Below are 14,178 nucleotides of genomic sequence, written 5' to 3' on the forward strand. Positions count from 1 at the left end.
TAAAGCCCCAAAGATATGTTAATTATTTTTATTTTATATTGTACTATATTTTATTTACAGTGTTTTGTTTGTTTCAGGTGTATAGCAAAGTGATACAGTCATATAACATATATATGAATTAACAAAAGCAGTTCCCGTCTTTTGATGGGGAGGTCGTGGTTTATAATATAAATGGCATTATTTTGATAGAGGGATAACTTAGGTATGACAGTAGGTTTTTTTTTTTTTTTTTTTGCAGCTTGAGGCAGTTGCAAAATATAAGGTAGCTTTTTGCAGCTGTGTATTCTATAGTATTTTTTTCATTTGGTAAAAATTTAACTGTTAATGTTTTTGGCATTGTGCTTTGTACCATTTATTAAATAAAAATAAATAAACAAACAAAAAAAGATGATACTTGTGTGTGCATGTGTGTGTGTGTGTGTGAATTTTCTGATGGGAATGGAGGGGAGGGAGAGAAGAGGTGGGCACCTGAGTGGGGAGGGGTGTGGAGTCCCTGGAGATTGTGGAACAGACCCTCAGGCCCCCACTTAACCAGAGAGTAGAGGTCTGGACTGGGTCAGGAGTCTGCACTGAAGATGGGTAACCCTGCTTAACAATTGTTCTCAGTAGCAAGTTTTAGTGGTGTGGTGCCACTGCCTTTGTTTGGGGTGTGGAATGACATTAGGGTCTAGATTGCCAGAACCCAGATGGGAAGAGGGTTCAACATGGGGATGGTGAATGTCATACTTCCCCTGAGAAAAGAAGGTAAAAATCGCCTCCTGGCCACCTATGTCATAAAGGGCTTTGTTGCATCACTCGCCTATGCTGTCAGCTAAAGGTGCTCAGGAGGCACAAAATGCTGATACAACTAAAACCCACAGCTGGTACTCCCAAAGATTATAATAATGTTTGGAGGGAACAGACCAAATATCATTTAGGCCACTGTTATCCTAAGAAATTGGTGGGAGCAGTGTGTTTCCAAGGGCAGAGCAGTGGAGATGGCCCAATCCAGGTGCATATGACAAACAGGATCACCACAGACAGATAATTTTTGGGGAGGGGGGCACCATGCAGTTTGTGGGATCTTCGTTCCCTAACAGGGATTGAAAACCTTTGTGTTTCCTTGTTAATTTTCTGTTTAGTCGACCTATCCATAGGTGTGAGTGGGGTGTTAAAGTCTCCCAATCTTATTGTGTTATTGCTATTTTCCCCTTTCATACTTTTAAGTAGTTGTCTTACATATTGCAGTGCTCCTGTGTTGGGTGCATAAATATTGATAATTGTTATATCTTCTTCTTGGATTGATCCTTTGATCATTATGTAGTTTCCTTCTTTGTCTCTTTTCACAGCCTTTGTTTTAAAATCTATTTTTTCTGATATGAGTATTGCTACTCCTGCTTTCTTTTGGTCTCTATTTGCATGGAATAACTTTCTCCAGCCCTTCATTTTCAGCCTGTATGTGTCCCTCGTTTTGAGGTGGGTCTCTTGTAGAGAACATATATGGGGGTCTTGTTTTTGTACCCATTCAGCCAGCCTTTGTCTTTTGGTTGGGGCATTCAACCCATTTATGTTTAAGGTGATTATTGATAAGTATGATCACGTTGCCATTTTCTTTATTGCTTTAGGTTCGAGTTTATACACCCTTCCTGTGTTTCCTGTCTAGAGAAGATCCTTTAGTATTTGTTGAAGAGCGGGTTTGGTGATGCTGAATTCTCTCAGCTTTTGCTTGTCTGTAAAGCTTTTGATTTCTCCTTCATATTTGAAAGGAACCCTTGCTCGCTATAGTAATCTGGGCTGTAGGTTACTTTCTTTCATCACTTTAAGTAGGTACTGCCATTCCCTCCTGGCCTGAAGAGTTTCTGTTGAAAGATCAGCTGTTATCCTTACGAGAATCCCCTTGTGTGTTATTTGTTGCTTTTCCCTTGCTGCTTCTAATATTTATTCTTTGAGTTTGATCTTTGTTAATTTGATTAATATGTATTTTGGAGTATTTCGCCTTGGGTTTATCCTGTTAGGGACTCTCTGTGTTTCTTGGACTTGGGTGATTATTTCCTTCCCCATTTTAGGGAAGTTTTCAACTATTATCTCCTCAAGTATTCTCTCATGGTCTTTCTTTTAGTCTTCTTCTTCTGGGACTCCTATGATTCGAATGTTGGGGTGTTTACCATTGTCCCAGAGGTCTCTGAGATTGTCCTCATTTCTTTTAATTAGTTTTTCTTTTTCCCTCTCTGTTTCATTTATTTCTAGAATTCTATCTTCTAGCTCACTTATCCTGTCTTCTGCCTCAGTTATTCTACAGTTTGTGCCCTCCAGAGTGTTTCTGATCTCATGTATTGCATTGTTCATTGTATATTGACTTTTTTTATTTCCTCTAAATCCTTATTAAAACTTTCTCGCCTCTTCTCAATTCTTTTCTCCAAGTTATTTATCTGTAACTCCAATTTGCTTTCCAGATTTTGATTCATTTTCACTATTAAAATTCAAAATTCTTTATCAGGTCGTTTCCCTATATCTTCCTTTTTTGTTTGTGTTGGTGGGCACTCATCCTGTTCCTTTACTTGCTGGGTATTTCTCTGCCTCTTCATCTTACTTATACTGATGTGCTTTGGGTGACCTTTCTGTCTTCTGACAGTTTGTGGAGTTTTCTTAATTATGTAGTTTCCTTGCTCTGTGTGGGGTTGGATGGGTTGCTTGTCAAGGTTCCCTGGTTAGGGAAGCTAGTGTCGGTGTTCTGGTGGGTGGAGCTGGATTTCTTCTCTCTGTTCAGTCATGCTTTGGGGAGGGAGGAACGATGCTAACAAATATCCCTGGCATCTGTGGGGAGTGCTCACAATGTCTTGGCTACACTGGGATTGCCCCCGCTCACGGCATGTGTGCTTTCCCTGTTATACTGTTCGGGCTCTAGGTTGCTCTGTCGGGAACTGTCCACGGCCGCCGCTGGGTTGTATGCACTTCCCAGGTTTGAGCGGCTCAGATTCAGGTACTCGGGTACTCCACAAAGGCGTAGACATGGCTGGGCCTGCATTTTGTGCCTTCCCGAGTCCGAGCAGTTCAGGTGACCAGGCGTTTGGCGAGCGCAGTTTCTGCGACTTATCACCTCACCTCCCTAGTTCCTGCCGCTCGGTTTTCTGGGTGTACAACTGGCACACTTTCTTGGGCAAATATTGACTGGCCGGAACCCAAGAAGTCTCAGTTAGCAACGAAGCCTGTCTGCCGCTTGGTATCAGAGGCCTCTTTTGGGCCACAGTTGCCCCTTCCGGTGCTGGCTGCCCTCCCTGCCTATCCCGGCAGGGGATGGGGGAATGCCCTGACCTCAGCCGGCTTGCTCTGCTTAGTCCTTTGTTCTGTGAGCGGGGCTGCTGGAGTCTTAGGTTGAGGCTTTTTGCCTTTTCACAGGCTTTTCGCCTTTTAGCTGCACAGTCTGCTCGCGGTCTCCCGTTAAGGCCTTCAGATTGCCCTCCGGGCATTCAGGCCCTGTCCTCTCTCTAAGCGCTATTGCCCGCACCTCGCTGCCCATCCCCCTCTTGCTAGTGGAGGGTGCCGGCGTTAGTGCTGCTTCTCCGCTGACATTTTCCTCTGGGCACTCAGACTGTGTGTTTTAATTATTTACTTCTTTTCTCTCCCGGTTGTGTGGCCCTCTGATTTTCCAAGGCTGGCCACAACTCACCCGTGAGTGTTTCCAGGTGTTTGGAAACTTCTCTATCTCTTTTTTTAAGCGAAGGGCTCCGTTCCTCCCCCTTTTGACTTTCTTTTTATCTTCTTTATTCTTTCTTACCTACTGTCGAAGACAATGGGTTTCTTTTCTGGGTTCCTGATGTCCTCTGTCAGCATTTAGAAGTTGTTTTGCGGGATTTACTCAGAGATCAAATGTTCTTTTGCTGAATTTATGGGGAAGAAAGTGCTCGCTCTGTCCTATTCCTCTGCTATCTTCTATCTGCCCCCCGGTGTCCTCTAATTTCATTTTTATACTTATTGAATTTCCATCATCCTGCTCTGTTACACTGTGAATAGAATTAGAATTACTGTGATGTTAAGGTTTGTCAAAAGTTCTCAATGTGGGCTGGCCTTCACATTCTTGTTGGGTTTGAAATATTAGCTATAATATCTGTGGCACATGATATCATGAGACAGCTGTTGGAGGGGCATATAGATAAGCACTGCTGACAGGCATGCCTGGGAAAACAATGAAAAGAATGATGTACAAAACATAAACAAGCATGTGAAATCAAAATCTGAGGTTGGAAAGGAGTCAATCAAAAAGATCCCAGAACACTGGACCCAAAGTATCCTTTTGTAAAATAGAAGCATGAGCACAGCCCTTAGCAGGTAGCCATTGCTATGCCTTACTTCTCCACATCCTGTTACTAAGCAACAGGACTTGCTCAGCAATTGGACAGTGCATCCCTGGGCCGTGCCCATAAGCAACCAACTATCAATGAGGTACCGACTGGTACGTCTCCTGCTCAGCTATTGGTCAACTACACAGTGGGCCCTACCTGATGATAAATGTGAATGAGGGACCATCGGGGAAGTGATTCAGTCAAGAGTCCGTGGTGCAGTGGTCATGTGACTCTTGCCTTTGGGCACCTTGCTTTTTATTTCCTTTTTTATTAATCAGGGATGTATTTCTGGTAGAAGAGGCAAGTTGAGTTTCCTTAATCAATATGAGAGTTGAAGTGTCCCCAGCAATATTAGTGGAGGAGACATTTAACACTTTCTTTGCTCTCATGTGTAATCTTATGGAGACAGTGTAGTGAACTTGGGGAAACAGACTGAGTATTCACTAATTCTCGGGGTCTCTAAAGCTCATTAGAGAAGAAAAAAAAACATACAAAATGTTCTAAATTACCTTTTTCCATGTAAAGTGCTTGGTCTTAAGTTCCTTAAGACCCTCAAGAACCCCCAATAGGAAAAGTGTGGTCTAGAGATGAAGGGACTAGAGGATTCTGAAATGCTGAAATGGGATGAAAATTGTTCATTCAGGAATGGAGGATGCAGAAGTGTTGGAGGGAGACATATAAGTCAAAGAATAAAGGGCACTGAAGGAAAATCTGACAATAATGAGTAAAACATCATGCCCCTGAATCACCACTCCCCAGAATCAGACACACAGAGGTGTCAGCAGTGGGTAAGTTTTGTCATGGCCTCTCTCAGCCTTCACAAGCCTATGTTGATGGGAAAATTGGTACATTGTGATGTCTAAGACCCCAAGGCCATCATTGGCTAGGGGACTGACTAGCTGAACAATCAGATTGAAGGGTATGGCTCCTCATTGTCCTGAGAAGGTATATATAGGGGGGTCAGAGGCAGAGATTCTGGGTTAGGCCTCTTCGTGGGATCATCAAGACTATGGTAACCAGGAAGCCACAGAAGCCAAGAAGAGCTACAATGCTTTTTCCTTCAAGGATGAAAGGAAGAAAGACAATCCATTGTCAACGGAGATACAGAGGCAGTGTGAAGGTAAGATGACTTCATCTAGCTCCCCATTTTCTCCATTGACTTTGCTGCCCAAATCTCTACACTGCCCTTGCCTGGTACAAAAGCCCTCATCAGCCCACACCTCATTTTCATGAATTCTCCCTTACAATTCAGTTGTGATATGCTTTCCTAAAAACTAATACCCTTCTCTTTTCTTTCCAGGCACAAAATATGACCATGAGGGTCAAAGACCACTACAAGGGATTTTGAGAAAGAAAATCCGATCATATTCCACTCAGTCGAAGAAGGTGGAGAAAACAAGAAAACCAAACTGGTTTTTCTGTTCCTGGCACGTAAGACACTGAATCAATTCCGAAAAAGGTTCAAAAATATGAGGCAGAGTCCAAGAAGTAGGCAGAATTGAAAGAGAAGTTCATCTCCGCCACCCCAGGATGAGAGAACCTGGAGAAGTACAACCTGGGAAGCCAGTAACTGAATACCAAAGGTCAGACACTTTAGAATTGTTTCTCCACAAGTCTGCTTTATCACAAATGGCCAACCAGGAAAAGACTGACGTTCACACTAACATAGAAAACTGATGGCTGCCATTGAAATAAACATCAAATGATAAAAAGATGATACTTGTGTTTGTGTGTATGAATTTGGGATGGGAAGGGAGGGGAAGGAGAGAAGAGGTGGGCACCTGTGAGGGGAGGAGTGTAGTGTCCCGAGAGATTGGGGAACAGACCCTCAGGGCCCCAGGTAACCAGAGAGTAGAGGTATGGACTGGGTCAGGATTCTGCACTTTAGATGGGTAACCCTGCTTAACAATTGATCTCAGTGGCAAGGATTAGTGGTGTAGTGTTACTGCCTTTGTTTGGGGTGTGGAATGACATTAGGGTCTAGATTGCCAGAACCCAGATGGGAAGGAAGTTCAACATGGGGATGGTGAATGTCATATTTCCCTGAGAAAAGCAGGCAGAAATCACCTCCTGGCCATCTAGGTCATAAAGGGCTTTGTTGCATCATTTGCATATGCTGTCACCTAAAGGTGGTCAGGAGGCACAAAATGCTGATACAACTAAAACCCACAGCTAGCACTCCCAAAGATTAAAGTAATGTTTGCAGGGAACAGACCAAATATCAGTTAGGCCACTGTTATCCTAAGAAATTGGTGGGAGCAGTGTGTTACCAAGGGCAGGGCAGGGGAGGTGGCACAATCCCAATGCATATGACAAACAGGATCACCAAAGACAGATAATTATTTGGGGTTGGGGACAACATTCAGTTTGTGGGATCTTCGTTCCCTGACTAGGGATTGAAAACGTTTCTGTTTCCTTGTTAATTTTCTGTTTAGTCGATCTATCCATATGTGTCAGTGGGGTATTAAAGTCTCCCACTCTTACTGTGTTATTGTTAATTTCTCCTTTCATAATTATTAACATTTGTCTAGCATATTGTGGAACTCCTGTGTTGGGTTCAAATATATTTATAATTGTTATATCTTCTTTTTGGATTGATCCTTTGATCATCATGTAGTGTCCTTCTTTGTCTCTTTTCACAACTTTTGGTTTAAAGTCTATTTTATCTGATATGAGTATTGCTACTCCTGCTTTCTTTTGGTCTCCATTTGTGTGGAATATGTTTTTCCAGTCCTTCTCTTTCCGTCTGTATGTGTCCTTTGTTTTGAGCTGGGTCTGTTGTACACAACATATACAGGGGTCTTGTTTTTCTATCCATTTAGCCAGTCTTTGTATTCGGTTGGGGCATTCAACCCATTTACATTTAAGGTAATTATTGATAAGTATGATCGCGTTGCCATTTACTTTATTGTTTTGGGTTTGGGTTTATACCCCCTTTCTCTGCTTCCAGTCTAGAGGAGGTTATTTAGCATTTGTTGAAGAACAGGTTTGGTGATTGTGAATTCTCTCAGCTTCTGTTTGTGTGTAAGCCTTTTGATTTCTCCTTCATATTTGATTGAGATCCTTGCTGGGTACAGTAATCTGGTGTAGGCTATTTTCTTTCATCATTGTAAGTATGCCCTGCCATTCCCACCTGGCCGGAAGAGTTTCTAATGAAAGATCAGGTGTTATCCGTGTGGGAATCCCCTTGAGTATTATTCTCTGTTTTTCCCTTGCTGCTTTTAATATTTGTTCTTTGTCTTTGTCCTTTGTTAATTTTATTAATATGTGTCTTGGGGTGTTTTGCCTTGGGTTTTTCCTGTTTGGAACTCTCTGGGTTTCTTGGACTTGGATGATATTTCCTTCCCCATTTTAGGGAACTTTTCAACTATCATCTCCTCAAGTATTTTCCCATGGTCTATCTTTCTGTCTTCCTCTTCTGGACTCCTACGATTCGAATTTTGGGGCATTTAAGATTGTCCCAGAGGTCTCTGTGATTGTCCTCGTTTCTTTTTATTCGTTTTCCTTTTTTCCTCTCTTTTTCATTTATTTCTATTGTTCTATCTTCTAGCTCACATGTCCTATCTTCTGTCACTCTTATTCTATTGTTGGTTCCATCCAGAGTGATTTGGATCTCATTTATTGTATTATTCCTTATGTATTGACTTTTTCACTTCTTCTAGGTGCTTGTTAAACCTTTCTTGCATCTTTTCGATCCTTGTCTCCAGGCTATTTATTTACACCATTTTGTTTTCAAGACTTTGGATCAATTTCACTGTCATTATTCGGAATTTTTAATCAGGTAGATTCCTTATCTCATCCTCTTTTGTTTGGGTTGGTGGGCATTTGCAACCACACCTTTGCTTACTCGCAAAGCAAGTCAGAGGAAACATGTTGGAAATACACAGGATGCTGGCTGTTTCCCCATAACAATTCCAGGTCATGACCTAACCCACTCTGAATGCCTACTCCAGACCCTCTTATTTCATAGAACACCCATTCCCACAACTATGGCAAAGGCTTCCATGGCTGAGAAGAATGTACAGGTGCCAGGAGTGGAACCAACTCAGATCTGGCCTACATCTGAACAAGTTGACAGCAGCCATTGGCACAATGGGAGTATCTGGAACTCTGACTGGTGTGCTGGGACTGTGCTAGTAGTAGTGCCGATATTGGGCACCCCTTCTTGCTCTAGCACTTCTTTCTTTGGGGGTAAAATTTCCAATGCTGGAAGGTGATATAACACACACTTACATGAAATGAAATCAACATGGACCTGAAACTCTGGGCTTCTGTACTATCAACTTGATACTCAACCTAACTCCCCAATAGGCAGGCTTGGCTGGTGAGCACAGGAGAAGTCCGGGCTCATACATGGCACTGGTTTTGGCCCCTCTATTTCTAGTCCCATCTCTCACCAATGTGAGAGTTGCCAATACAGAAGAAGCCAAATTAATCTGGAACGTAAAATTATGGAAATTGCCCAATAGTGAAAACAAAACGAAAAACAATTTAAAAATGAGAACAGTTTAAGAGACTTCTAGACAACATCAAGGATACTAACATTCACTTTCTTAGGTCGTAGAAGGAAAAGAGAGAGAGAAAGGCGTCAAAAATGTATATTTAACGTGCTGAAAGGGAAAAACTTGCAACCCATAATATTCTACCCAGCAAGATAATCATCCAGAATTGGAGAGAAGAACTTCTCAGACAAGCAAAAACTAAGAGCTTATCCATACTAAACCAACTCGGAAGGAAATATTAAAGAGTCTTCTCTAAGAGGAGAAAGAAGTGAAAATCTACAGAGAAGGGAAAAACTCCAACCAGGACACACAAACACATAGTAGAGGCTGTGGATCAACCAAGTAGATAATCTAGTATAAAAATTAAAAGACAAGTGAATTGCAAATTAAACGCTAAATACATTAAACACCCTATTACATCAATAGACAGAGCATCTTAAATAAAAAGCAATAGAAAACTGTAGTCTTAAATTACAGAATAGAGTAGTTGAACTAAATAGATACCTACAGCATTTATTGTTGTTATTCAGGTACTAAGTTGTCTGTCTCTTTTGAATCCCCATTGGCTGTAGCCGTCCAGGCTCCTCTGTCCATGGGACTTCCCAGGCAAGATCACTGGAGTTTATTACATTCTTTTTCCAGGGGCTCTTGCTGACCCAGGGATCAAATCTGCATCTTCCGCATTGCAGGCAGATGCTTTACTTCTGAGCCAAATTGCATCAGTTCAGTTCATTTCAGTCACTCAGTCGTGTCCGACTCTTTGAGACCCCATGAATCACAGCACGCCAAGCCTCCCTGTCCATCACCAATTCCAGGAGTTAACTCAGACTCATGTCCATCGAGCTGGTGATGCCATCCAGACATCTCATTCTATGTCATCCCCATCTCCTCCGGCCCTCAATCCCTCCCAGCATCAGAGGCTTTTCTAGTGAGTCAACTTGTCGCATGAGTTGGCCAAAGTATTGGAGTTTCAGTTTCAGCATCAGTCCTTCCAGTCACCCAGGAGTGATCTCATCTAGAATGGACCGGTTGGCTCTCCTTGCAGTCCAAGGGACTCTCAGGAGTCTTCTCCAGCACCACAGTTCAAAAGCATCAATTCTTTGGCGATCAGTTTTCTTCACAGTCCAACTCTCACATCCATACATAACCATGGGAAAAACCATAGCCTTGACTAGACAGACCTTGGTTGGCAAAGTAATGTCTCTGCTTTTGAATATGCTATCTAGGTTGCTCATAATTTTCCTTCCAATAAGTAAGCATCTTTTAATTTCATGGCTGCAAGCAGCATCTGCAGTGATTTTGGAGCCTAAAAAAAATAAAGTCTGACACTGCTTCCACTGTTTCCCCATCTATTTCCCATGAAGTGATGGGACCAGATGCCATGATCTTTGTTTTCTGAATGTTGAGCTTCAAGCCAACATTTGCACTCTCCTCTTTCACTTTCATCAAGAGGCTTTTTAGTTACTCTTCACTTTCTACCATAAGGGTGGTGAAATCTGCATATCTGAGGTTATTGATAATTCTCCTGGCAATCTTGATTCCAGCTTGGGCTTCTTCCAGCCCAGTGTTCCTCATGATGTACTCTGCATATAAGTTAAATTAGCAGGATGACAATATAGACCCTTGATGCACTCCTTTTCCTATTTGGAACCAGTCTGTTGTTCCATGTCTAGTTCTAACTGTTGCTTCCTGACCTGCATTCAGGTTTCTCAAGAAGCAGGTCAGGTGGTCTGGTATTCGCATCTCTTTCAGAATTTTCCATAGTTTATTGTGATCAACACAGTCAAAGTCTTTGTCATAGTCAATGAAGCAGAAATATATGTTTTTCTGGAACTCTCTTGCTTTCTCCATGATCCAGCAGATGTTGGCAATTTGATTTCTGGTGCCTCTGCCTTTTCTAAAACCTGCTTGAACATCTGGAAGTTCACGGTTCACATATTGCTGAAGCCTGGCTTGGACAATTTTGAGCATGATTTAATAGCACGTGAGATGAGTTCAATTTGGCGGTAGTTTGAGCATTCTTTGGAATTGCCCTTTTTGGATTGGAATGAAGACTGACCTTTTCCAGTCTTATGGTCACTGCTGTTTTCCAAATTTGCTGGCGTATTGAGTGCAGCACTTGCACAGCATCATCTCTCAGGATTTGAAATAGCTCATTTGGAATTCCATCACCTCCACTAGCTTTGTTTGTGGTGATGTTCTCTAAGGTCCACTTGACTTCACATTCCAAGATATCTTGCTCCAGGTGAGTGATCACGCCATCGTGATTATCTTGGTCGTGAAGATCTTTTTTGTACAGTTCTTCTGTGTATTCTTGCCACCTCTTCTTAATATCTTCTGCTTCTGTTAGGTCCATACCATTTCTGTCCTTTATCGAGCCCATCTTTGCATGAAATGTTCCCTTGATATCTCTAATTTTCTTGAAGAGATGTCTTGTTTTTCCTATTATGCTGCTTTCCTCTATTTCTTTGCATCAATCGCTGAGGAAGGCTTTCTTATCTCTCCTTGCTATTCTTTGGAACTCTGCATTCAGATGCTTCTATCTTTCCTTTTCTCCTTTGCTTTTCTCTTCTCTTATTTTCACAACTATTTGTAAAACCTCCTCAGACAGTCATTATGCTTTTTTGCATTTCTTTTCCATGGGGATGGTCTTGGTTCCTGTCTCCTGTACAATGTCAGAAACCTCTGTCCAGAGTCCATCAGGCACTCTATCTATCAGATCTAGTCCCTTAAATCTATTTTTTACTTCTACTGTATATTCATAAGGGATTTGATTTAGGTCATATCTGAGTGGTCTAGTGGTTTTCCCTACTTTCTTCAATTTCAGTCTGAATTTGACTATACGGATTTCATGTTCTGAGCCACGTCAGCTCCTGGTCTTGTTTTTTCTAACTGTATAGAGCTTCTCCATCTTTGGCTGCAAAGAATATAATCAATCTGATTTCAGTGTTGACCAACTGGTGATGTCCATGTGTAGAGTCTTCCCTTGTGTTGTTGGAAGAGGTTGTTTACCAGATGTTCAGATTTTTTTAATAGAGACTTGGATTGTTATTTGAAATTTTCTGCTTTTTAAATATTATCAATTAATTAAGACATGAAAAACACTAGGTGGGCCAAGCAAACACTTCCACAACCACCGAATGGTGAATTCTAATTTAGATGATGGATGGAATTCATGGTAGAGCTTTGATTTTATAACTTAAGTCTGTCTCTTTGTCCATTCAGCATGGGCTTGTTTGCAGTTTGGTGGGTACGAGTACCTCTCCCAAATGGTAGTCTTGCATGTTGACTTGTATCCTATAAGGTTATATTGGGGAAAGCCTCCCCAATGGTAACATGGTAAGCAGACTCTATGCTTGGTTAGAATAAATCTGTTCGACAAGTAACAGAAAAATCAGTTGGTAAAACTATGAGATATGTAAATAAAGTAATCAGATGATAGTTCTTTTCCATGCACTTTTTGCTCTTACCAGATCTTGAATCCCTTGAAGGCTATGGTAAAGACTTGGAATTTGGTTCTAAAACTTTTGGGAAGCTATTGGAGGCTTGCGAGCAGGAAGGGATATGATCCAACTTATTATTCTAAAATGAACACGCTGAAATAGCAGATAGGAAAGCCCTGTCCAGGCCTGCAACCTGAAGACTTCCAAAATATCTGCCCTTATTGAACTCAGCCTCTCCCCCAACAATTTGTTCTTCCCCAGGAATGTAGCTCTTATCTTTATGTGTTCTGTCTCTCATCCCCTCTTCCTACCACAAATGAAAATGTTTTCCATGGTTGTTGGGTAGAGCCTATATGATTTGGAATGTGTTATCCAAGGGTAACCAATGCTTTTTCTGAATAAAGTAACTTCTCTATATTCTTGCCTGGCCCTTAGGCCATTTCTCAGATATTGACAGGGTCTTCCAGATATTTGAACTTCTCAAATGAGCGGACCAGTGATATGGTCTTGCAAATTGACCTAATTACTCAAAGCTATGCTTCTATCTTTCAGAAAATACTGAAGGAAGACCTCTGCTAAAGAACTGTAACTCATTCAAGAGATGGAAGCTTACATATATTCTGGTTCGAGGACAAAGGCTCTGCTTTGCACACCATCCTGCGGTAAGAGAATATATATATATACACATATATGTGTATGTGTATATATACAATCTTGTCAATTGTGTTAGTAGGTAGGTACCAGAAAATACTTTCAGAGGAGATAAACCAAGAGGTTAAGACATGTTAGCAAGAATTAAGGTGGATAATCCTAATCTGCTCCATTATGTCCCTAGCTAGACCATATCCCATTATGTTCTTGTTGTTCAGTCTCTAAGTCGTCCTGGACTTTTTGTAACCCCATGGACTGGAGCACTCCAGGCTCCCCTGTCCTTCACTACTTCCAGGAATTTGCTCAAATTCATGTCTGCTGAGTCAGTGATGCTATCTAATCATCTCATCCTCTACTGCCCCATCTCCTTTTGCCTTCAATTTTTCCAAGCTTCAGGGTCTTTTCCAATCTTTACATCAGGTGGCCAAAGTATTGGAGTTTTAGCTTCAACATCAGTCCTTCCAATGAATGTTCAAGGTTGATTTCCTTTAGGATTGGCTGGTTCAATCTCCTTGCTATCTAAGTGACTCTCAGGAGTCTTCTCCAACACCACATTTCAAAAACATCAATTCTTCAGTGCTCAGCCTTCTTTACGGTCCATCTCTCACATCCATACATGACTACTTGAAAAAACATAGTTTTGACTAGACAGACCTTTGCAGGCAAAGTGATATCTCTGTTTTTTAATATGTTGTATAGATTTACCACAGGTTTCCTTTCAAGGAGTAAGCATCTTTTAATTTCACGGTCGCGATCACTGTCCACATGATTTCGGAGCCCAAGAAAATAAAATCTGTCACTGCTTGCACTTTTTTACCTTCCATTTACCATGAAGTGATGGGACCAGAGGCCATGATCTTAGTTTTTTGAATGTTGAGTTTCAAGCCAGCTTTTTTCCTCTCCTTTTTCACCCTCATCAAGAGGAAGCTCTTTAGCTTCTCTTTACTTTATGCCATTAGAATGATATCATTTGCATATCTGAGGTTGTTGGTATTTGTCCTGACAGTCTTGATTCCAGCTTGAGCTTCATCCAGCCTGGCATTTCTCATGATGTACTCTGCCTATAAGTTAAATAAGCAGGGTGACAATATACAGCCTTCTCACACTCCTTTCCCAATTTTGAACCAGACCATTGTTCCATGTCTGGTTCTAGCTGTTGCTTCTTGACCTGCATACAAGTTTCTCAGGAGACAGGTAAGGTGGTCTGGTACTCACATCTCTTTAAGAATTTTCCACAGTTTGTTGTGATCCACACAGTAAAAG

At 41.5% G+C, this 14,178-nt stretch overlaps 1 pseudogene; it reads left to right on the forward strand.

Moving 5' to 3' along the window:
* LOC148774794 (diacylglycerol kinase kappa-like) overlaps positions 1–14,178 on the forward strand; it is a 113,670-nt pseudogene that overhangs the window by 26,724 nt on the left and 72,768 nt on the right.

This window comes from Moschus berezovskii, chromosome 19, assembly GCF_049115385.1.
Source record: "Moschus berezovskii isolate FMDL1 chromosome 19, NW_MosBer_1.0, whole genome shotgun sequence".
Lineage (NCBI taxonomy): Eukaryota > Metazoa > Chordata > Mammalia > Artiodactyla > Moschidae > Moschus > Moschus berezovskii.